Raw genomic sequence first — 24,781 nt, 5'->3', positions numbered from 1 at the left:
AAATTACCACATAGGCAGGATTGAATCTATTGCTCTGTCTGTACTCTTCACACTACAAAATTTAACTCAATATCTGTTTTTCTTTTCCAGAAAGAGACAGAATAATATCATAATGAAGAAGTCCAAGCAAAGCAGCAGAATCACAAGCTCGTGACCGGTTTTCAGCACTGATACACATTTCCCTTTGTTCTCTTGCCCAGCCTTTCCAAAATCCTATAAAAGCCGGTGTGGGCCCACAGCTGAACACTTGTCTAGTTCTTACAAATCATTTCCCTAAAAGAGTGAAAACTACCAGACAGCTGCCGCAGTTCAGCTTACAGGGAAAACACAGAATGTCATTTTCAAGGTAAGTATGCAGCTGTCTTCCTGTCACTTAAGGTTTTATAAGACAAATCTAATTAAATGCCTACTAGAAAGCTGACAGAACAATTCTTAGCATACTGATGCAATCTGTTGTAAGGCAGCATGACCACAATGCGTTTCTCTGTTTAGCCTCCAGCTAGCAAACCAGGAAGCCCTTGTATGTAACTGCTCTCTTTTCTAAGATGCTTAAGGTATGTATTAAATTTATTTGTATTTCACTTTTTAATTGAGCTTCTTCCCTCAATAAGAAATAGAAGATTGGTTAGGATGGGAAAACTTTAATATTTCTTAGGTAAAAGAGGAGTTTTTTTAATCTAGTCTTCTGAATTAAATATTAAATTTTTTAACTCCCTAGGCTGTTCCTACTTTTTCTTCTATAACATACCAAAAAATATTTTGAAAATATTTAAATTAGAAACTGAAATCAAGCCTATCATCTTCATTTATTTTGCTCAGTTCGCAGGTAGATCTTTTTCTAATTTTAAGTTAAAAAGCTGGCAAAAACTCTCCAAATTCCAAGCTTTTGAATGGAATATAATTCTAAAAAGCTTCCTTTCTCATCATTATATGAGCTTGCACCCATGCTCTATGTGTAACAGTTTGATGACTAAATGCTTGGCAAAGTTGTATTTTCTTGTGCAACTGAGGCAGATGCCTCAGGTGAATACCATTTATTTATGAATTTGTTTTGTTTATCTATTTGTATTCCTTACAATTCTAATGGAACTATAAATTGTTACTTATTTGAAAGATAGATTTGTGTCTCTGAAGTGAGTGTTAAGCTATGCACTACATAAGGCGGTGACTAGTGTCTCCACAGTGGTTTCCTTGTGTCAGGTTTACAGTCAATAATGCTAATTTGTATGGATTAGTCCCTTTAGTATTGTGTTAATGCAAGCCTGTTATCAATTCTTATAAAAATTAGTTTATCAATTGTTTCACAATTTAAATATGTTTTAAGGACTGAGGAAAGACTACAGTATAAAGGAGGCCTGTGAAAGTGAGTCCAAGGCATACTTTTTCACGAAGTAATGGAGACGAGAAAAAATTAGCTCTAGGGGAAACACATTGCTTATTTAAATGGGGAAGCGTCCATATTCATAATATGTCTTTGTCATGCACTTTGTTGTTATTTTTAACACTGGAAGGAAACTTCAGATATACCTGTGTATTTGTGAGAAAACAGAGAGACCAGGATTGTTGTATTTACTTGAGGTCGTGCAGTGTCATTAGTATTAGAACCTGTGCTCTGTCTCCTACTAAAAATAGTCCTTTACATTGGACTTTAAGATATTTAGAATTCTTGTTTTCCCAGAATTCATATTCCTGTAGCTATGATGTTGGCCAGGAAAGAAAAACTCAATAAGTGTGAAAATATTCATTAATAAACTGAACATTATAAAATTCTGCTTAAAACTGGCTTTTTTTCTTGCTACGTCAGACTCATTACCTACATATTAATCCATTTGCAGTATAATGATAAAGCAACTGAAGAATTGGTGAAGTCAAAGAGTATGTTAAGGTGTCAAATTTTTAAAGTGTCAATAAGGTAGATGTTAACACCTGCAAAAGAAAAAAATTGATAAGGAGAGTGAAAGAATGTGTTAAAAAGAATGAATTTCCAATTATTTTGAGAGCTCCATAGGAAAATTGATAAAACACTTTATATTTTGGAAAAAAATGTTTCAATACACAAATCAAATATGAGATGAAGAATGCTGTATTATAACATCATACCATTTCATCACAAACATGATATAAAATCAATATCTGATCAATTTTAATTTTTTCTCACAAATATTGTAAAGTTTAAAAACAAACTAAAACTTCCTACTTAATATTTTAAAATGTGATTTTTAAAGGAAAAACTTTTATATTTCCCACACTGTTTACTATGAAATGTTCCATGTTTAAGTACATTTACTATAAATTAACCTTATTGGAATGTAAAATGCACCCATTTTTAAATATACCTATGGATGAGCTTTGATAAATGTATCTCTTCATATAATCACTACCACCATCAAGAGAAAGAACATTCTATCATTTTATATCTGTAAAAATGGTTCTCATTTGCTTTTATAAACTATTCCCCTTCTCTCCCCTGGCCCTAGGCAATCATTGTGGCTTACTTATAAAAAATATATTTTGAAATGAGTACAGATTCACAGGGAGGGCATGTTGGAGGAGGTCATGGAGAGGATGCAATCACCAGTTGACCTGTCAAGGAGTTCTGGGCACTTGAAAGTTTCTTGCCCTTCCTACGCTCCTCAGAATGTATGCCCCACCCATGGTACTAGAAACCCCTTCAAGGACACAGCTTTGAGAGATTAATTTGTGATTGAGACCATCTGGGCACATTCAGAACTGTACCCAGTTAAGGCTTCTATATACACTCTTAAGATCCTGGTGCGCAATGTGGAGATCTTTCCCAGTGGCTGCTGAAGATAAGCCTTGTAATTTTCCTTGCTTTTTTTTACCTGCCACCTACCATTCTGGAGTGGCCTACCTCTTTTTTGGTTTCCCTTGCTCTCCTTATGTAGGGCCCTGTTTCTTGTTCTTTTTTTTAAATTGAAATTATTGGGGTGGTCTTGGTTAATAAAATTATATAGGTTTAAGTGTGCAATTCTATGATACATCATCTGTATAATGCATTAGTGCCCACTACCCAAAGTCAAATATTTTTCCATTTCCATATATTTAACCCTCTTTACCCTTTATTACCACCCTTGCCCTCCCTTTCCTCTGATCTTTCAGCTGGAGAAGTCGAGGTTGCATGGTGGGAACCAGGGGCCCACCATACCATGTGATAGCTGGCTGACGGTGGAAGTTCAGATTCATGCTCAACTCTGCAGCTGAGGAAGGAACAAATTTTCCTTTGCTCCTTGGTGGGCAGAGAGTGTACATTGTTAGAAAGGTTACCTTTTAGGCCTCTCTTTTCCTGATCCTTTGGCTAGAGTGAGCAGGCTTTTCTTGGAGTTTCTTTTGTCTGTGCCTGTAGAAATGTAATTTCTTGGATGAATCTTGTATGCTGCAATCTGGATAAACTCACATGAATACTAGCAGCTTTTTTGGTGGATTCCATCAACATAAACAATCACATTCTATATGAAAAAAGACAATTTTACTTCTTCCTTTGTAATTTCAGTCTTTTATTTCTTTTGAATTGTCTGAAGCTCTAGTGCAATGTTGAGTATAAATGGTGCTAATGGATTTCCTTGTGTTGCTGTTTTGTGTGGAAAGCATTTAATTTTTACTGTTATGTGTAAGGGTAAACTCAGGTTTTTCTCTTAAGTGCCCTTTATGAGTTTAAGGAAGTATCCTTGTATTGTTTGTTTGCAGATATTTATTGTTGTTTTGTTGATTTTTTTATTTCTATAATGAGGAGTAAGCATTTTTCTGAGTGCATTTGGGAGTATCATATTTTTTTAATTGTTATATTCTGAATTTGATTGAGTGACTTCCAGATATTAAACCAAACTTACATTTCTGAGATAAACCCCAAAGGGTCACACGATACTATTATATGTGCTTTTGGATTTACTTTACTGATATTTTGTTTTCTTAAAATATATAGAGAAATCATAGTGTCTTTGAATGGGTTAGAAAATCTTTCATCCTCTTCAATTATCTGGAAGAGTATGCATAGAATTTGTATTATTACTTCACTAAGTAATATTTGTAAAATTTACCATTAAAATAATTTGTGCTTGGGATTATTTTATGGGAAGGGTTTTTAAAAGTAAATTCAATATTATTAATAGATATACAACTCCTCAGCTTATCTGTTTTTTACTTTTTTAATGAATTTGTGCTACTGTTGTCATTTCAGATGATAGGGTAAATGATATTATGATTTCATTCCTGTTATTTTACCCCAAAATGTAGCAAAATCCTCTTTTTCTTTCTTTGTAAACACCTCTATTGAACATTGCTTAACCACCCTATGTAAGAAAATACTATACCTAAGAAATTCCAGGAGGAAATTTAGATTCTAAGGGCAAAAAATAATATAACACAAAAGATTAGCTTGAAATATGACCTATGCATTTTAAAGCTAAGTGATTAAAATTATAGCAAGAACAAAATTTGGCTTTTTAATATTTTGATAGGATATCACAAGTGAAATAAATGGTGTATACAAGTTTAGAAAGATCATTTATCTTTCCTACAAAATATATTTAGAAATCAAGTCCTGAGCTCTGAAAATAATGGAGATGTATTTCTTGACAAGTACCATATTTTAGGACTGGAAAACACACTGCACCATAAGACACACCTAGGTTTTAGAGGAGGAAAATAGGGAAAAAATTTTGAAGCAAAAAATGTGGTAAAATATTTACTAACCTATGACCCTGCTCCACTGCTCCCCGCAACAGCGAGCCAGGTAAGCTACATTCGGACTTTCAGATGCGCCCCCATTTCCCTCCCAAATTTGGGGGTATGTGTCTTATAGTCTGAAAAATATGATATATGCACTTAGAAAATTATTTTGAATTTTAGAAACTTTGAGGAAAAATATTTGACACTTTTTATAGAATTTAATATTGCCCTCAAATAGAGTAGATAGAATTTAAAATTGTTTCTAGGCTGATAAAGAGATATTATTAATATAGGCATTTTAATTATTTATAGCTCATAAATACACACTTAGAGAAGAATGATACACATCTAAATTTATGACACTGGTTAACTCAGATGAGATGGAGAGAGAGGGAGAAAAATAATATCAATACCAATAGCCTGGCTTCAGGTTTCCTCCCCTGGGCAAGATGACAAGGAGGAACCATGGCACTGAGCACGTGCAAGGCTGGGATGGGACCAGGGGAAGGTGGGCACATGCACCATTGAGGTCAGTCAGAGTGGTGGCAAGCGTATAGAAGAAACCAGTCAGTCTAGTGGGGGAGGGAGTGTGGAAAAGGGATTGGTTAAGGGATATGGATCTTCCGTGAAAGCTGGGGCTAAAAAAGCACCTGGTCCAATGAGTATAAACCCTGGGAAAGGAAGGGACGGCTGTCTTGCCCACCTCATGAATGTACTGAGCTGTGTGTTTGCGGGACCTTCTGGCCCTGGAAGCCACGTGGCCAATGGTGGTACCAGCCCCACACATGGGTTCCAAGGAGGAAGTTTGAGGCTTCAGGGTGACTGGAAGAAAAGCTACGCTGCCTGGACGACCATTCAGTGGCTGTCTGCAGTTGCCAAGAGATGGTATTTTAAATGGGAGAGGGAACTAACTCTCCACACTCTCTTTGGTTTTTGTCTGGCTGAGGATGGCTGGGGTTTTCTTTGAGTTTCCCGGAGGAGATGGGATTTGAGATAAGAAGTCTGCCATTCTTCCAGATTGTGCAGCATTTGAATAAAGACCTCTTTCCCTTCTCACCAACCTCTGCCTCCAGAATTTGTGTATTGGTCATGGCAGGCAGCCAAACCTCCACTTTGGTTTGATAACAATATTGGGGAAAGTTTAACAAGGGACTTTAGTGTATTAGTGTCATTTTATTTAAAACACATCTGAATCTAATGTGACAAAGTAAAATTTTCAAGATATCTTGAGATTATTACTTATTTTGAGATTACCTCAAACATGAGGAGGGAGTAAGTTATCAATATATGCATTGCTCCAGAATATTTTTAACTAATATGACCCAAATATCTAAAAATAGCTTAGTTGGAATACCAAACATTCCACTTACAGGTTTCTGTAAAATCCATAAGATGTAAAAAAAAAATTATATGAAAAAAGTCTAAATTATATTTGTTTCTTTACAAACAATCCATGCAGAGACTTAGAAATGTTATCAGAAATACGATTATCAGGGTCCCATTTCTTCCCTTCAGTTTAACAGCTTTATTTAACATGTTTTGAACTATAATAAATGAATACTTAGGGTTGCACTTGGAAAAAAGAATAGAACAGTCTTGTTCAGTACAAACTTTTAGCCAACAATATTGTTCAAGTTCTCATTCTGATTGCTAAAAGACAAATTGTAAGGCTACAAAAATATACTAGCTGTTTTGCTTTGTTTAGAAGAACACATCATCTAATTTAATTACAATATACTTCACATTTTTATCTGTGTTATAAAATTTGAAACTCACATGTAAGTCATGGTGATCACCAAGCAACTCAGGTTTTCCTTATATGAATTGCACATCTTTCTTTCAGTGTATCTCCTTCATTGTCAGGTTCACTACTAGAAATATATTACTGGTTACTCAATATTTGTTGATTTACTGATTACTTGATAGAAATAAGATGACAAGTAATCCAATGGCTCTGTTGTTTAATCCTATGATTGATCCTTTTTGTATGTATCAGCATTAGTTTCTAGTAGGTAAATAATGCCTATATTTATCAAAATTTAACTTTTTATTCTTGGTTTCAAATGCATGAAGCATATGAATTTGTATTTTTTTAATTTAAAAGCCAAAAATCTAAATTTGAAATCCTAAATCCATGTTATGGTCTTTATTTAGCTAAATCACCATTTCCAATGATACTAAGGTATACTCAATATGTAATTAGTTTCTATTCCTCTGCATTAGGTTAGTTGCTATGTATACTATTCAATATACTCATATGTGAATGCTTATTTTAAAAATTTAAAGATATTCCCATTACATATGTCTTATTTTAGATTTGAAAAATATAAAAAGTTGTTTTCAAATACTTTTCTGTGATTCAGTAATTACATTTAATTCTTCAAAGCCATAACATCTGGGGGGGAAGTATTTATCATCTAAAGTTTGATGTCATCTCACAAGTTCGACTTTATAAGACTTAACACAACCAGTGATTAATCAGTGTGTCTGTGAGTGACTGAATTTTATTGCACCATTCTGAAAAATAAGATTTGTCACTCCTCTGAGAGGCATTTAATGTTTGACCTAGTTCACATGAGAGAATTCCAAACTGATAATTCCCTGAGGAAGGTTGCAGATGACCATGGAAATCTTTTCTGGAACGTGGTTTTATGTAACAACATACTATAGTAATGGGGCTTCTTCCATGATTCATAGCAAGCGATTTAATGCACTTTTGGTTTTTATCTATTGTGCCATGAACTATTTCCCCAGCACACATGGTGCCTCTTCAGGCGTTATCGCTCATTCTGTGCACCCCATCTCTTCTTACCTTGCCTTTGTGTCTATTTATCTTTGGAACAAGCAGCCCTTTCTGAGACTTCCATCCATTGGTCTTCATTAGTTCATTTCTTTTTCAGACATAGCCAATTGCCACTTTAACTCTCTCAGTCTTCAAAGTATACTGTATTTTGATTTTCTGTCTTAGGAAGTTTGTTTTCCTGCCCCCTCTTTTTATAGCTCAAATATATCTTTCCATTCTGTGCTGTCAACTTGAGCTTCCTGATCACTGTTTCTGAAACACCATGTTATCTGAGGTATCCAAACACGAATATTCTTCAGAGCTAGATGGCATGTGTTCTAATAAATTTTTAAAGTTAGCATACTCATAATTTGAAACTTTAAAATGTTGCTAAAAATTAAAATATTTTTCTTATTTCACTTCTGAATATATATTTTTATGTATTTTCAGTTAATAAAACCTGTTTCTGTATAATTTCTTTATCAACTTCTTTAATTTTTTTATAGAAAACATTTTATTAAACAAATTTGCTATTCAGTTTTGGATTTCTGTTCTTCTAAGCAGTGTCATGTGGCAGGCATTCACTACTGAAGAAATTGTTCATACCTTGATATATTTTAAGCAAACAGCAGATTGAATTGTTTTTCTCCTAAATCTGAAAGAATAAGTTAATTATAAAGAATAATTTAATTTTTAATGATATAGTATCAAAACTTACAGATCTTATAAAATATAAGATAGAGATAAAACTGTGATGATTACTTTTCTTGTTCATCACAAAAATGAAAATACCATCTTTTGTGTTTTCTATTTCTGTCTTGTAGATTTCTAGCATAAAACCAGTGACCCTTAAAATTGGAATGGATCATTAATAAAACCCAATCAGATAATGTAATGAACTCTTCTGCATTATTTTAAATATGTGAACCTCTGGTTTCTCCTCAACTGAGTAATAAAACACTCACCAGCTCATAGAATAAGCTATTCTGATTTCGATGGGATTTTTCCTTATATAGAGATAAAATCTCTTTCTGCAACTTCTATTTACTGATCTTAGTTTATTCATGTGGAGCTTAGTTAGGGAGTGTTCAATTTCTGTGAGTAATAATCCAATTATTTAAAGGAAAGTAGCCCTGGCTGGCATAGCTCAGTGGATAGAGTGTGGGCTGCGAACCAAAGTGTTGCAGGTTCGATTCCCAGCCAGGGTACATGCCTGGGTTGCAGGCCATAACCCCCAGCAACCTCACATTGATGTTTCTCTCTCTCTCTCTCTATCTCCCTCCCTTCCCTCTCTAAAAATAAACAAATAAAATCTAAAAAAAAATAAATAAATAAAGGAAAGTAAATCCTCAAATTTCTAAGATAAATATCTTATTACTCAATCAAATGCTCATTTGTTGAGTTATTTAAATGATCCTCATTTTTCAAATTGAATTCACATTCAAATGGGTTGGGTTTATTGACTTATAATTTATATGTGGTAAAATTAAGTCATTTCATATAGTTCAATGACTTACAACAAATTACTTCTGTCATATAAACACCAGACATCAAGAGAAGAACATTTCCATTGTCCCCTTGCAGTGAGTGATTCCTATCCATCCTCAGTCAGCCACAACATATATCTCTATTAACTCTCCTATATTTAATCTGTCTGTGTTTTGGATATGTGGGATGTTTCCTGTTCTGAGCTATTATAAAGTTGCGATAGAAATCCATGTGCAGGTCTTTGTGTGCACATGTGTTTTCATTTCATTGGGTAACTTGAAAGAAGGATTGCTACATTTTATGGTAATATATGTTTAATTTTATGTAAAACTCACAAATTGTTTCCAAGGTGGTGATAAAATTTTTCATTTCCATCAAAATGCTTATAATTTCCTGCCAATATTTCTGCTTATATTTGTAATTTGGTATTGTCCATCATTTTATTTTACTTTTTTAAGATTTTATTCATTTATTTTTAGAGAGGTGAAGGGAGGGAGAAAGAGAGGGAGAGAAGTATCAATATATAGTTTCCTCTTGAGTGCCCCCTACTGGGGCCTAGCCCGCAACCCAGACCCATACCCTGACTGGGAATGGAATCAGCGACTCTTTGGTTTGTAAGCTGGCACTCAGTCCACTGAGCCACACCAGACAAGGCCATCATTTTATTTTTTATTTTTAAAATTTTATTGTCAACTACAGTTGACATTTAATAGTATTTTATCTCAGTTTTAGGTGTTCAGCATAGTAGTTAGACCACAGGTGGCAAACACAAGGCCTGCAGACTGCATCCAGCCCTCCACTTTGTTTTACTCAGCCTGGCACCCTGTTTCTACCCTGAGGCAGCACTAAGCTCCTTGCCCCTAGTTAAGGAGTGGTTACATTTATACAGCCCTAAAATTACATTCAGCCCTTTGAAGGCAACTGCAAGGCTAATGTAGGCCCCAGCAAAAATGAGTTTGACACCCTGACAATCATATAATTTACAGATATTTTCCCTGATATTTCAAGTACTTACTTGGAAGCATTTATAGTCATTACAATATTATTAGCTATATTCCCTGTGCTGTAATTCACAACCCCGTGACTATTTTTAGCTACCAATTTGTAGTTTAATCCCTTTACCTTTTCCATCTAGCTCCCCAACTGCCCTCCTTTCTGAGGTGCTTGGGCTTTTTGCTGACTTGCCCCAGGACTGGTACTGGTGGCAGCCAGCCTCAGAGTTTAGCTTGGACACGCTCACCCAGGCCAAGCACTAGCTCAACCACGGATCGCTTTGTAGCTCCTCCTGACAGGTAGCCCAGGGCCAGTCACAGGCAGCAACTGACATCCACCACTGACCAGCACTGGAGCTCCTGCCAAGAGACCCCAGACCACTGTACCCCGTTGCTGGCTTCAGAACATGGCATAGGACAACCAGACAGAGTCTATCTTTTTATTTTAATGATTATTTCAGCAAAGTCCTTTCTCATTGTTGTTTACACTTACACTTCCCTGATGTCTGATGTTGAGTGGCAATGTGTGTTGTTTGCAGTTCTTATTGAGCATCTATATAATTGTGATGAATGTCAAGTATTTTGCATTTTTAAGTTGTCTTAATATTGAGTTATAAAACACTGATATGCTCCTGATTAAAAAAAAACGTGTAATAGATAGTGTATTGCCAATATTTTCTTCCACTCTGGATTTTTTTTTATAACATTTTATTTTGAAGACCAGAGGTATTAAATTTTGAAGTCAAATTAATCTTTTTCCCCTTTAAAATTAGTGCCTTACATATCCAATTAATATATTTTTGCTTAAAATAAGATTTTAAAATCTGCTTTCTTCTATAAATTTATAGTTTTAACACATTTTGTTTTCTGATCCATTTCAACTTAATTTTCTGTATGGTGCTAAAATAGAGTTGTGCCTTTAATTTTTACATATAGATACCCAAATGTTCCTAAAATATTTGTTGAAAAACTATTGTTTCATCAATAAATTACCTTGACAATATTGTGGAAAATCAATTGACCATATATGTGTTGGTCTATTTCTGGACTCATTATCATTTTATTTATATATTAATCTTATACCTATACTGTAGTATGTTCATTACTGCAGTTTTACTGGTCTTGAAAACTTTATCCAAAGAATATTTGCATTTCTTTTCCAGGATTTAAAATTCTGGATTGATAGTTTGTGTATTTTTCCCCCTCTGGCTATTTTTACGCTTTTCTTTATTTTTAATTTTAATCAGTTTGATGATGTACTTTGGTGTGTTTTTTTCTGAATTGATTGACCTTCTTGAGGTTTAATAAGTTTCTTAAGTCAATAAGTTAATGTTTTTACACTACTTTGCATATTTTGGTCATTACTGTTTTAAACATTATTCTGTTCCTTCTAGCTATCCTCTTCTTTTGTTATTTCAGTTTTATGTATGCCAGACTGCTTAATTATTTTCCAGCAGGGACCTGAGGCTATTTTAAAGTTTAAGTCTTTTTTTTTCTCCACTTGTTCATAACGAGTACTTTCTGTTCATCTCTCTTCAGTATTGCCAATTTTCTCTTCTCCCATCTAATTTGCTGTTAAATAATACAAGTTTATTTCTAAATTCAGATATTTACTACTGCAATCTAGAAATTCCACTTTCTAAGAGTCCGAGTTTCTTCACTTGTTTATTCATTGCAGCCTTCTTTACTTATATGTCATTGAACGTATTTCTAATTGCCTCTTTAAAAGTTCTGTCTTGCTAATTCCAAATGCTGAATCATCATGGGGTCCATTTTTCATGACTGATATTTATCTTTATTTGGGTCACATTTTAGTGTCTTTGTATTTTTAATACTTATTAATTTAACTAACTTAGTAGTAATTTAAGCCCTGGCTGGTGTGGCTCAGTGGATTGAGTGCCAGCCTATGAACCAAAGGGTTGCCGATTCAATTCCTAGTCTAGGGCACATGCCTGGGTTGCAGGCCAGGTCCCCCAGTAGGGGGCAGGTGAGAGGCAACCACACATTGATGTTTCTCTCCCTCTCTTTCTCCCTCCTTTTCCTTCTCTAAAAATAAATAAATAAAATCTTTAAAAAAATTTTTAAATACCAATATTAATTTAATACTTTTGCTACTGTGTACTAAGAGTTTTCAGTAATACCTTTTACAGAATCTAGTGTCTATTATTTTTCCTGAACTCCCTGAAAAGTGATTTTCTTTTTTTTTTTTCCCAGGTTTTTGATTACCTCAGAAAAACTGTGTAAACTAGTGGAGTATGATTAAAATTTGGTTACAGCAGATATGTGTCATTTCCTCTTACTCTTACAGTGACTATAGCGAATCCTCATTCCTGCCACATAGTATTTACTCAGAAAGCATAAACCTGCTGTGGTTTCAATTTAAGGCATAAGTTGTTAACTGATACCCTCTATTTTAGTGGGATCCAAATACTAAACTCTCTGTTCTTTACTGTCACAGAGGCTGAAATCCATGCTCAGTTTTTAATCTTCTGTCCCGTACACGTGGTGTTCACAGATCAGCTAAGAATTTGAGAGTTTCCCTGTACATTTAGAGACTCCCTGCCTTGTGACTCCTTCCTGCCTTGAAAATCAAGGCAGTTTCCTACCTTGATTCTCAACCATTCTGATAGCCTTAATCTCCACCCTCTATTACTTAATGATAATTAAGATCAACACTTCTGACTGAGCACTAGCCGTGGTCTTTCAGATGGTCTGGAGAGGGTTCTTAGAAAAAGAACCGTAAACACACATCTCACTTCTATTTCAATGGTTTTTCTCTTTCAAGGATCAAATAGCTGCCAGTCTCTGCCTACTGTAATCACTCTCTAAAATTTAATATTTTTATTAGAAATATATTTTAACTAGAATTTATAATTAATGTCTGTGGGACAGTCAAAAAACTCTGCAACTGCAAGTAGCTAAACCTCTTTTGAGGAATCTCTTTGGTGAGAAAAATTAGAGTTCTCATTATATATGTACAGTTATCTGTTGCTGCATAACAAACTTATCTAAAACTTAAATCAACAAGGATTTATTATTTCACAGTTTCTGAGGGACAGAAAACCAGGTGCATCTTCGCTGGGTCCTTCAGCTCATGATCTCTCACAAAGCTGCCAGTCAGGGAATGAGCAAAACTAGAGTCAGCTTAAGGTTCAACTGAGGAAAAATCTGCTCCCAAGCCCACTCATGTGGATCTTGGCAGGCCTCAGAAGGTTATTTTCAAGATCACACAGGTGGATATTGGCAACCTTAACTTCTCTCTGTATTTGGTTGGAGATATCAGTGCCTTGCCACATGGCCTCTCCTTAAGGTTGCTCGCAACCTGGAAGCTTGCTTCCTCCAGGGAAAGTGAGCAAGATGGAAGACAGCCTTTCTGTAATCTAATCTCAGAATTAACACTGTACTTTTGCCATATTCAGTTTGGTAGGAGTTGTCTCTAGATTCAGCCCACATTCAAGGGGAGAGGATTACACAATAGCATGAATACCAGGAGGCAGGGATCATCGGAGGTCATTTTTGAAAAGACCCTCAGAGGAAAAGACATAAACATTGCCATTCTTTCAAAAGTCCCTTACTTAAAAAAAAAAAAGATTTTATTTATTTATTTTTTTAGAGAGGGGAAGGGAAGAAGAAAGAGAAGGAGAGAGACATCAATGTATGGTTGCCTCTCACACACCCCATACTGGGGAATCTGACCTGCAACCCAGGCATGTGCCCTGACTGGGAATCTAACTGGCAACCCTTTTGTTTGCAGGATGGCACTCAAAACACTGAGCCACACCAGCCAGGGAAGGACAGAATAGTTCCTGCCGATCTCTGGCTGCTTTGGTTGCTCTAAGTTATGATATAAATAAATATATTTGTATACTTATGTAAATTGAAATATTTCAATATATTTAAATATAAAATTATATATATGTATATGTTTGGCCAGAGTTCAAAATTAATATCTGCTTGGGGATAATGCATTATATGACTTTCCTGCAATTACCAGAAGTGGAACATTTTGAGGCATATTTTGTTGAATAAAATTATATTCTTCATTATTTATGATTATAATTATGTTCAATGACGTAAGATATTGGCTATTATTTCCCTTTAAATTTTTGTGTTAGTGGCTGTGATGTATTCCATTTGTCATTCTGTTGAAACCAGTTTTCAGAAATCATAACACAATTTATATATTGTTATTACCTTTCTGACTCCATATATATCTTAATATCTATAGTCAATAAATCCATTCTAACATGTTAACACTTTCAAATTTTGCCTTATTTTATTGTTCCTCTGTTTCGCTCTTCAGAGAGTCATTATGTTCTATTCTTTATAAATTCCCTAGTGAAGAAATAAAAAATTGCAAAATTAATGGCTTTACTTAGCTAAATGGTGGCAACTTACACAAGTATTCTTTTTGTATGTTCTTGTGTATAATTTCTTCAATTGATTTTTAGCCACTAACTACATGTCTTGCATGCTTACAATCCTTGTGATTCAATTCACTTTATTTTTTGTACTCAAAATTATTTTTATGTTCATTAAATTAACCACATGTAAGCTAAGGTGTGATTGGCAACAATTAAACTTGAAATATTTCACCAAAACATTCATTTTGAGATAATCAAGGATTTTATTTTAGGCATAAACTGAAAAATAAAGGCAGGATAAATTGAGGGGAAGAGGCTGATATGATATGGTAATTTTAGAAAACTTTATTAGTTGGCATCCATTACTTATTTCCGTCCTTATCTTCTGCAGTGCCTAACCAGGAAATTCAGCCTGAATATCTTGCAATGGGGATCTGAGGGAATCTTTTCTGGGCTACTGTGATTTCTCTGGCTGCTGTAGCTGCTACTGGCTCATGGATCTTTCCAGCGTTGCGGATACCTAGTCTTGATCTGCAGCACAATTAGAGTGGTCAGATGTTTTTCTAGCATTGTTTTATTCTTTCTCTATAAGATGATGGGAGAAGGTGATTATAGTTTTCTGAAGTACTTTTTTGCCAGTCAAAAACATGTACCAGAATAGGTTGGAGATGTATTCTCATATGTCTTCAGTATAGTGACAAGTAGATGTTGAGGGAAGAATATGAATTGAGAAGAACTGAGAATTGATTTGGAGAGCCTACCTTTTTCAAGTAACTCATTTGTTCTGAGGAACAGCTAAAGAGGCAGTGCTCTGCTCGAAGATTGTTTCTCTACCCCTCATGCCTAAGTATTTGCCTCATTCCTTCTTCATTTCAGCCCCTCTTTCAGTCTAGTGCAGAGACATTTTTTTCAAAAGTAGAACTGCCTTTTATCAGAGATGACAGAAACTAGTTCATACAAGGTATGTCTCATGTTAACAGAGCTTTGACCTCATAACTTCCCAAAATTTTACTCCCTATAATTACCATGTGAAGAAACCTCTCTTTCTTTTTTGGCTTAGACATCACTCTAAATACACATTCAACTTTTTGTTCAAAGGAATATTGGAAAGTGGAACTCATCATTAACCCTGATTAACATTTACTAAAAGATTAATCAAAACATGGTTGAAAATGCATGTAATATATTTAATGAAAATAGCAAATATAATTCAGGGACACATTTATCATCCTAAAGATTGCTTTCAGAAGTATAGTAGTAATTCTGGTATAAATCTGATGCATTGTGAGGAAAACTGTCACAATAGTTGCTCTACTGGAACCATCAAAATGTTACTATTAATCTGTTATTTGTCCACAACCTCGGGACTTAATTCTATTTCTGGTTTATGGTAGGCACTACGTAAATCTCTTGTATATAGACTAAATGAACATTAATTTGTCACTGTGCCATCCTTCATAAGTAGTCAAGTAGATATGGCCAGAGTGACTAAGCCTCATGTGCTTCATGATTGTCCCCGTGGGTGACTCTCCCCCTCACTAACATTAGTGCAATTCTCTTCCTATCCAAACAATCCACAATTCCTTCATTGCTCAGTGACTCAATCTCTGATTCACATGCATAAGTGCCAAGCCCCATAACTTCAAATTTACATTATCCACTTCTGTGTTGTTAGGGCCTTCGAATCTTTCTCCCCTTTCACAGACACCCCCTTGTTTCTCCAACAGATAAGCCCAAGTGTATGTCTGTGTGAAAATAAAATACGTTAGAACAAGATCTATCATTTCTAGCTCGGTCTTTTTCATCAAGTCCCAGGTGTAATATATATCGTGTTCTCTACACCATTTTCTGCCTATGTCCTTTGTCATGATAAAAATAGATATTTTTGAAAAGCCTTAGAAACAAGAAGAAAAAAAACATAAACCTTATGATTTCTCAACTGCATGAGAAATATTCTGCATTTTGAACTGTAATATCCAGAAAACTGACAGTTTGACTGATTAGATCTTTTTCATTTCCTTTGCTCTGTGATGAGTAGCTAATGAGAGATTTAAAAATATACTCTGTAAAGTGAGGAAGATGGGCACATCACACAGCAGTAGATTTAACACCATGTTTTCTGTGTGTGTGTGGTTTTTATGTAGTTCTGAAGGATAGAGGACCCTCTAGTAATTAGACATTTTTTGGATTCTTAGTAAATGATTGTAATACATACCTCTATTATTATTAGTAGTATAATAATCTCTACTATTGCCCTTCAGAAAAGGTAAGCATACCCATATATATGTATATTAATGTGTGTTTGTACACAATACATATTTTGGTAAAATGTTATTTACATTAATATTAGCATCAGCATATTAACAGGTAGTAATATGCTAATATTATTAACATTATATTATTTCATATTGTTACAGGACAGACCCAAGGGGGGGTTTACAATATACTATTACCGAAAGGACCCCCCACTAGGTTTGCTATGCCCACTGCCAGAGAAAAGACATCTCTCAATGCCAGAGATTTGTGAAAAGGAAAGGAATTATTTATGTAAAGCTCTACAGGCTTAGAGTAGTGACTTAATGTCTTCATTAAAATATTAAAGTTCTTTAGGATACCCACAGATGCACAGTCCTTCCTTCTCCCTCTGCCCTAATCTGGGGTACCGTATCTCAGGAAAAGGAGTAGAAGTCTGTGATTTGGCCTCCTGGCACCATCAGCTGTGTCGCCGCTGCAATCTCCTGTTAATCCAAAACCATGTGGCACCTTCTTATGGCCCACCAGCGAGAGTCCTTTCACCCCTTTTCTTCCAGGCAAAGTCTCTCCTGCTTCCTAAGCCATGTGGCAAAAGGGAGCAACCCAAAGCCTAGTGGTCCTCACTCTCGCCTAAGCTGCAGGGTCCCCACTCTGCCAAAGCTGCGTGGTTCTCCCCCCATGTGACTCCCACACCAGGGTTAAATCCCTGCACCAATCTTCCTCTGCAGCCCCATTTCCGACTCCTACAATCAGTTACACCTGCCAGGATTCTTGTATTCCTCCATCTTTCCTGGGCTGCCATAGTGAGTCTGGGCAGGCGTGGCCCCATGGATGGAGCCAATCTTCTCCGAGCTCTCATGCAGGTGCTGTAACCAGGGAGAATTGTCTCCCAGTTACATCTTGCCTGGCTCATCTGCCTGGCTCAAAGCATGGCCACAGCTATTTAACATATCTATGAAACCAATGAAAGATTATAGATGTGTTAAATGACCATGCCAGAGGTTAGCTGCGAAGCTGTTGCTACACAACACAGCTCCCAATGGCCTTGTTCCATGTGTCCCAGCCCCCAGCTTAGCCTTGTGGTGGGGTGAAGACATCCTGTATATTTTTCTAATATTTCCTTGACACCTTGAGTTCTGGACCCCATTACCAATCCCTATTTGGGGCCCTCCTCTGGGCTGCACCCTGTTACAATATGACAGTAGGTATTGATTTTTAGGTGATGCTCAAGACCTTGTATTATTTTATTCCTCTGTAAATAAGTAAATTCCCTCCCCCTATTTTTCTGTATGGTCACTGTGGCATTTTTTTAAAAAAAATTTTAAACATGCTATGTGCAGCATCATAATTTAAATTGCTAAATTTTATTTTTCTTGAAGTTCTCATTGAATTCACCAAATACTCAAGATTTACGTTCCCTTGCCTTAAGAGTACAAAAAACAAAAGTCACAAGCCACTTGCTCTTTTTCAGTAGCCCAAGTTCGCTGAGAGGCTTATGCCGAGTGAATGAGGGGAGCAGTCACCTTCACTGTTGGGAAGTGGGCGGCTGGTAGAGAGCTGTACTAACAGCAGTGTTCCTTGGTTGGTTCTGTCACAAGCACCCAGGTAGGATATCTGACACATCTAAGGTAACAGGATCTTTTTCCAAGAATTGCTTCCCATAACCAAGATTGCACAGAAATAGCAAAGCAGCTGGGTTTAAAGTCTCCTAAAACCAGACTAGCAACATCTCTTTTGTGACTACAGTGAACTGAAAATTAGGATTTCCTGAGTATTCTGCTTCAGGCTACGATCTGGGCCTTCAATTGCCTCTGTGAGAAATGCAGCAGGAAGGCAGGGGAATGACAGAGATTGAATGCCCCGTCAACTTGCGCAATTGGACTCATTGGTAATTTACTTTGAAGGGAAATATGAAAGTGATATTTCTTTTCCATTTGAATTTATAATATAAGGTTTTTATTCACAGCACTAGTTTCTTTCTATTTCAAAGCTTACATCTTTATCTAGCTACCTTATGATCTTTACTTAATATCACTTTCTCAAGAAATACTTTTGTTACCTTTCTTTCCACACTAGGTCAGTTTCCCCCATTGCAATATGCATTGGCCATATGTCTTTTCCTTTGAGTAATTTATCACAATTTAGGTAATTAATACCTTTATTGATAATTTAATGCCTGCCTCGTCCCTCGCCCTGCAACAAGAATATAAGTTCCAGAGTGAGATGGCTTAGCCTACATTATTATTCTGTCCTGGAACACCTACCATGGGTTGTATAATTACATAGAGCAGACACTAAATGCACATTGATTGAATGAAAGGGAATATAGAAGTGAATTACTTAAAGTAAATTTGACTTGGAGACGAAGTCATGTCTGATATCATTTAGAGATAGAAAGAAGAAACCTGAGGCAGATTTCAAGACACAGAAATTACTGGGTTAGCACTGAATACCCACCAATTTCCCACCAAGATTTCTTGAAAGGGGTGTCTCTTTCTTTTAGGTATTATAATCCTCAAGCCAAAAAGACCTCTTGAGTCCCCAAGGCCCACCTATCATACACATATAACACCCCCCTACACACATATACACACCACTTACACCACCACCTCAGAGGTAAAGAGTGATAGTCATGTGAAAAGCAGAAAGGAGAAACTTACAACCATGGGTAGAGTATAAGTTATTTATTTTTGTAACCATTTTTAAATGTCAGTTTTTCTATATTATTGTAAATAACAGGACTATATAGAGACTATGTAAAATAATGTGGAAACTGTCTGTTTCATTTACTGTTGAATCTTCACTAGTTGGTACATAGATGGCATCAATAAATAAATGAATAGAAATTAAATAAATTTATGGCTAGATGAATGGATGTGCAAATAAAACAGGTTGGGTAGACTAATACTATAAGGGAGTGCAGAGCGGGGTCCCTGAAAATAAGAAAAAATCCCCAAACCTTTGGTTGGAGGAAGGGGGAGTGGATGATATGGCATTTAAGATACTTTGTATAAGAATGGCAAGTTAATAGCCTTACCTTTCTTGAATGGAGAGGGCTGCCCCCAGGGCTCTAGCAGGTATAGTGACTCTTGAGGTAGCCAGGGATGCTTATATAGCACCTTCGCCAGAGTCGGGGCAGATGCCCATCTTGGAAGTTGCTGGGAACTCTTGCCCTGACTAAAGATGGTAGCCAAAAGAAGAAAACAGATAGGGGAGAACTGGCAAAAGTGGCCCATCATAGGAGGGGCCGAATACGAGGTCACATAGGAAGTTCAGGATAAACATTCAAAATAAGGGAGGGCTGAAAGAGAAAGGGGCCACTTTGCCATAAGGTCTGGTGTGTAAGGGGATGCCATGTGGTTTGGGGTGGGAAATGCCATGTGGTTTAGAGTAAGAACATGGTACAAGGTCTCTGGTAAGAAAGGAGGCCCACTGGGAGGCTGGCCTGGAGAAGATGGCAGCAGAGTTGGAGGAGCTGCGGGGCCCTGCCTAGCCACCTGGATTCCTGAGAGATGCTTAGAGCCAAAATGTGACCAGGAATGCTGATCTGCAGACTTCTGCTTTTCTGAAAGATTCTACCTGTGACTGGCATATTCTGAAACTGGCCTGGTTTGGCAAAGGGAAGCAGAACTATGTATTTTGGGTTGTTTTAAAGGGAGTGGGGCTTAACAGCAGAAATCCACCATTATTCTAAATCTATATAACCTTTAAATAAACGCCCCCTTTCATTTTTCACCAAACTTTTGCACTGGGAGTCATGCTTCTGGGCGGCAGGTGATCAAACCCCACAGCTGTTCCAGAACAGCATTGGCGGGGTTCTGTAACAAAACCAGTAGGGAACACACTTAGCAGACGATACATAGTAAGCAACTTAAGAAAAAGAGACTTCCAAAACAAAACTAGCAGTGACTGAAAATTGATAAATTGATATTAGTCATGTGTTTCTTGGCTAAGTTATTACTACTGTGAAAGAAAAACATACTTGAAAATCAGTTTTCTCACTTCAGCATTGTGCCTACCACATGAAAAAGAGTTAATATTTTTGTTGAACTGATAAACAATGGGTGGTATATACTAGTTATTTTAGGGTCAGACTTGGAAAAACTGAATGTCTCACCTCTTACCACACCACTGCAAACCCTTACATTGTATTTTCCATTCTTTTCTCTCTTTCGCAGTTTTTATTCTCCTTTCCTTGTGATGCCCTTGGGGTTTCTCTCACAGGCACACTCAGAGCTCTGCCATTGGTGTTGCCATAGCAACACCAAAGCTGGAGATCTAGTACTCAATCTTCTCTACTTTATTTCCTCCTCTCCAGAATGTATTCGTACTTTCTTTCCACCCTCTGTCACTGATATTCAAATAAGCCCTTCTCCAATTTTAAAGAGAAATAAAGTGTGTGAAAAGGGTAATCAGTAAATTGGACTAACCCCAGTGAATCAGGAAAGTAAGACAATATAATTGAAATCGCTAACAAATTTAGATAAATCGTTTTTTCTAAACATTGTTTAGAAATTGTTCCAAAGTTTTTCTCTGTCAACTTTAGATAAGCTGATTTTTTTTTCCACACTGAAAAGTGTGTATTTTAAAGAACCAGAGGGAATAAACTCTGAGGTTAAATTTCAAAAAGAAAGCAGGAAACTCAAGGTTGTTGTAAGGAGAGGATAAATCACCCAGGGAATTAGAAATACGGAGCGTTCCCAGACTAAGCCCATCTCAGCTGCTGCCATCCCTCTAACAACTCCCTTCAGCACTTGGGTATCTCTGAACAGCTGAGGTTGGCCTTTTACTTTTATAACTAAAACAATAAATGACAGAAATATCTCTTCATTGTCTGATGTTAGTCCTGACTGAATTGTATCCTCTGGGAGAGCAGAGACAACATCTTCTACATTTCATGAAACATTTCATCACTAACAGTAAAAAAATTAGATTAGAATCAGGCTTCTACATACATAGAATAAAATATCCTGGGAAGCACCAGCCCCTTTGACTAAAATCCTTGCTCATTAAATACTAATGTTGCTGACTCATTCTTTGTTCCTAATTACTACAGGATAGAGATTCAAGGAAAGAAAAATTCCCTCTGTTTAGGTCTCCCCTCAATTTCATTGTATTTCTTGAGAGCCCACTTTTTATTATGTATATTGGGGTGATGTTGGTAAATAAGATTATATAAATTTCATGTGAACAATTCAATGATACACAATCTGTGTATTGCATTGTGTGCCCACCACCCCAAGTCAAATAATCTTCTGTCACCATATATTTGGCCCCCTTTACCCTTTACTGTCCCCAAACCACCTTCCCTTTGGTAACCACTATACTGTTGTCTATGTCTGTGAGTTTCAGTTTTATATCCCACAAATGTGTGCCATCATATGGATCTTAGCTTTTTCTGGCTGACTTACTATGCTCAGCGTGATATCCTCAAGGCCCATCCACGTTGTTGCAAGTGGCAGTATTTTGTCTTTCCTTAAGGCTGAGGAGTCTTGCACTTTACATATGTACCAGTCTAATGGTCAAGCGGTTAGGATTCAGTCCTCTCACTGACAGCCCGTGTTTTAAGCTTAGGTCTACCCTCCACTAGTTGACTCATTCTATTTCTTGACTGTCAAGCTTGTGGCCTCTCCTATGTTTTATAAACTTGAGCCTCAGGCTTCGGGTACCTATCAACAGAATCTGTCTTAGCTCAGACTTCTCTTAGACCTGCAGTTTAGAGTAATTAGGTTCTGACCTCACTGATCACACATACAATAGTGGCTGAGTACTTTTCATTTCCAGATTTTTCTCTCTCACCATGTTGGTATCTTTTACTAGTAAAAACAAAAGGTAATTTTTGACACTATACTTTATGACAGCCATCAGAGTGGGGACTATATTGAGCAACAGCAAACTGCATCCCTGTCCCTCAAATGAAGAAATGAAGGAGTGGACAGATAAAGTAAACAGTTTCCATGTGGCATTATCCATCCAGGATAACTCTGACGCAAACTTCTCCACAGTCTGCAACCCTCTGTGGGTTCTTGGCTTTGTGCAGGAAAGAATTCAAACCTGAGACAGCAGAGATTTTTAAAGTGAAAATGATTTATTAGTGAAGCAATGAGATGGAGAGTGGGCTACCCCACAGGCAGAGCAGCATCCCTTTAGCAGAATTAGCTTCCTCTATTGAGATTCATTTAATCAGGGGATGGGATATTTAATAAGGGGAGGAGCATTCTGGATCTCCCTGGGAAAGGTGGAGATTTTTTAAAGGAGCTCCGTTGGCCACCTTATGTCCTTATATGGGCTTTTTGTTCCCCATCATAGCAGCAGGGTGTGTGTCATCCAGCATGCCGATGTATTACAGTGAGCATGTAACAAGGTTAGGGGTACGGTCAGTTGAAAGTACTGGCCGTGTTGGGTTGAGCTGGTCTCCTACACTTAAGGTGTAAACCTGGTAAGGGGTGGCCTACCTTCTTTTTGACAGCTCCTGTAGCTTTTATCGATTGCAGCTGTTCTGCTACATAAACTATCTCAGTCCCAGATGAAGTATTTTTTTAATTGGTAATATGCAATTTGTATTAAAAAGCATGGTCAGTATTTCAGCTTTAGTGTCGGAGACCAAATACATGCTCAAGTATCTTTTGTTATTACAATAACAAACAAACCTACATTAATCTGAAATCTTTTCACTGGAGTTGTCCCAGTTGATGGCAGAACATTTTGAAAAAGTTGTCTGTAGCCCTGTCTCTAGGTGCAATCCCTCCATTTTCCAACCAGATGTGCATTCTTCCCCTTCCACTGAAGATGCCTTAACCCCTTTCCCTCTTCGGGGCTTATTCTGATGGCCACTATTGGCATTCCTAGTCTCTTGTCTGAAATACTTCTTGTCTGAATAGGTTTCTTGGCATAAGAAAAAAAAACATTGCATATTTAACTATGTTTAAGGAGGAAATTCATTATATAGTCATAATAAAAGTTAACTGTTGATAACCTATTTCTCCCAATTCCCATCCCTATATGTGAAAAAGGATAGTATAAACAGAGTAAGTCATGGTCAAATTAAAAAGAAATTTTTTTTTCTGATTTGTTTTTTATCCATCACTCTTGCTTTTCTGTGAGGAAGAAAAGAGGGGAAAAGGTAATAGCAATCTGTTCTCCACATTTGTTTATTTAGATAATCATCTATACCATTATGAACTCATTGATACTAACTTTGTACTTTGGAGTATAATTCAGTCTGCCTTTCTCTCTGTCTCTCTCTATCTTCCTGTCTTCTCAAATGGATCCGGCTTTAACCATTGGAAGCACTTTCAATTGGCTGCTGTGTCCCTTTAACATACCCACATCATGTATTTTTTTGAAATTTATTTTTTATTTTTTTCTATTTCTATTTTGCTTTGTTTTAGTACTTCCTTACCTTCTGGCACAACAAAATGCTCCAAGCCCATCTTGTACATTATGGGCTTTTACAAAGAACACTGGTTTTAAAATTTGAGAAAATATTAGAAAACAAGAACTCTATGCCAGGTGTGTTCAATGTTACAGGAATGTGGTCACTTGCTCACTTAGCTGACAGAGCAAACAGATATATGTGTATGTACTAACATGTATATACATAAATCTACAAATATTTCTCTATATAACCATCTCTATATTAGGCCAAACATGAGGTCATATGTGTCTCCAACTCTGATGCATAACCACATGGATTATTGTAGACTTTCCTCTTTGCTTATCTGTAACTTCCCTCACCAACAGTGAGAAACCCGTTACCTGCCATCTACAGAACATTTACTTAATCATCACTTCCTGTAAAATATATGCAGCAGTGTTGATTACTTATCCATACCTTGATGGGGAACAGCTGTATCAATTAGAGATGGCACTTACACACAGTTGGTTTTGTCTATAGTCTTGGACACTGTATGCATTTCCAAAGTTACTTAGTTCAGCACCCCCTCCTCAATCAAGTCTTTTCCTACATTTGTAACAGTTAGATGGTTTTGCTACATTCCACATTTTGTTCTGGGATCCCCTGACCTAAATGATTTTTTAAAATATGCATGTATTAAGGTTTACTCTCTGTGCAGTAAAGTTCTATGAATTTTGACATATGCAATGTTTTGCATGCATCATTACATTCTCACACAGAATAGCTTCACCATCATCCTACATTATCTCCTGTACTTCACCTATTACACCCTCTCCCCTTCCCCTGACAAACTCCTGTA

General features: G+C 36.5%; 1 long non-coding RNA gene across 1 annotated transcript in view; it reads left to right on the top strand.

Annotated features, from left to right (window-relative positions):
• Positions 1-222: 222 nt before the first annotated feature.
• LOC123829845 overlaps positions 223-24,781 on the top strand; it is a 51,724-nt gene continuing 27,165 nt past the window's right edge. The window contains exons 1-2 of the long non-coding RNA XR_006787654.1: positions 223-346; positions 493-554. This is a non-coding gene — a long non-coding RNA (uncharacterized LOC123829845). The remainder of the gene's footprint in view (positions 347-492; positions 555-24,781) is intronic.

Source organism: Phyllostomus hastatus, unplaced genomic scaffold (genome assembly GCF_019186645.2).
Source record: "Phyllostomus hastatus isolate PE091 unplaced genomic scaffold, TTU_PhHast_1.1 phas_scaffold_114, whole genome shotgun sequence".
Lineage (NCBI taxonomy): Eukaryota > Metazoa > Chordata > Mammalia > Chiroptera > Phyllostomidae > Phyllostomus > Phyllostomus hastatus.
Note: the sequence above shows the minus strand (reverse complement) of the source record. Positions and strands in the feature narration are given on the sequence as shown.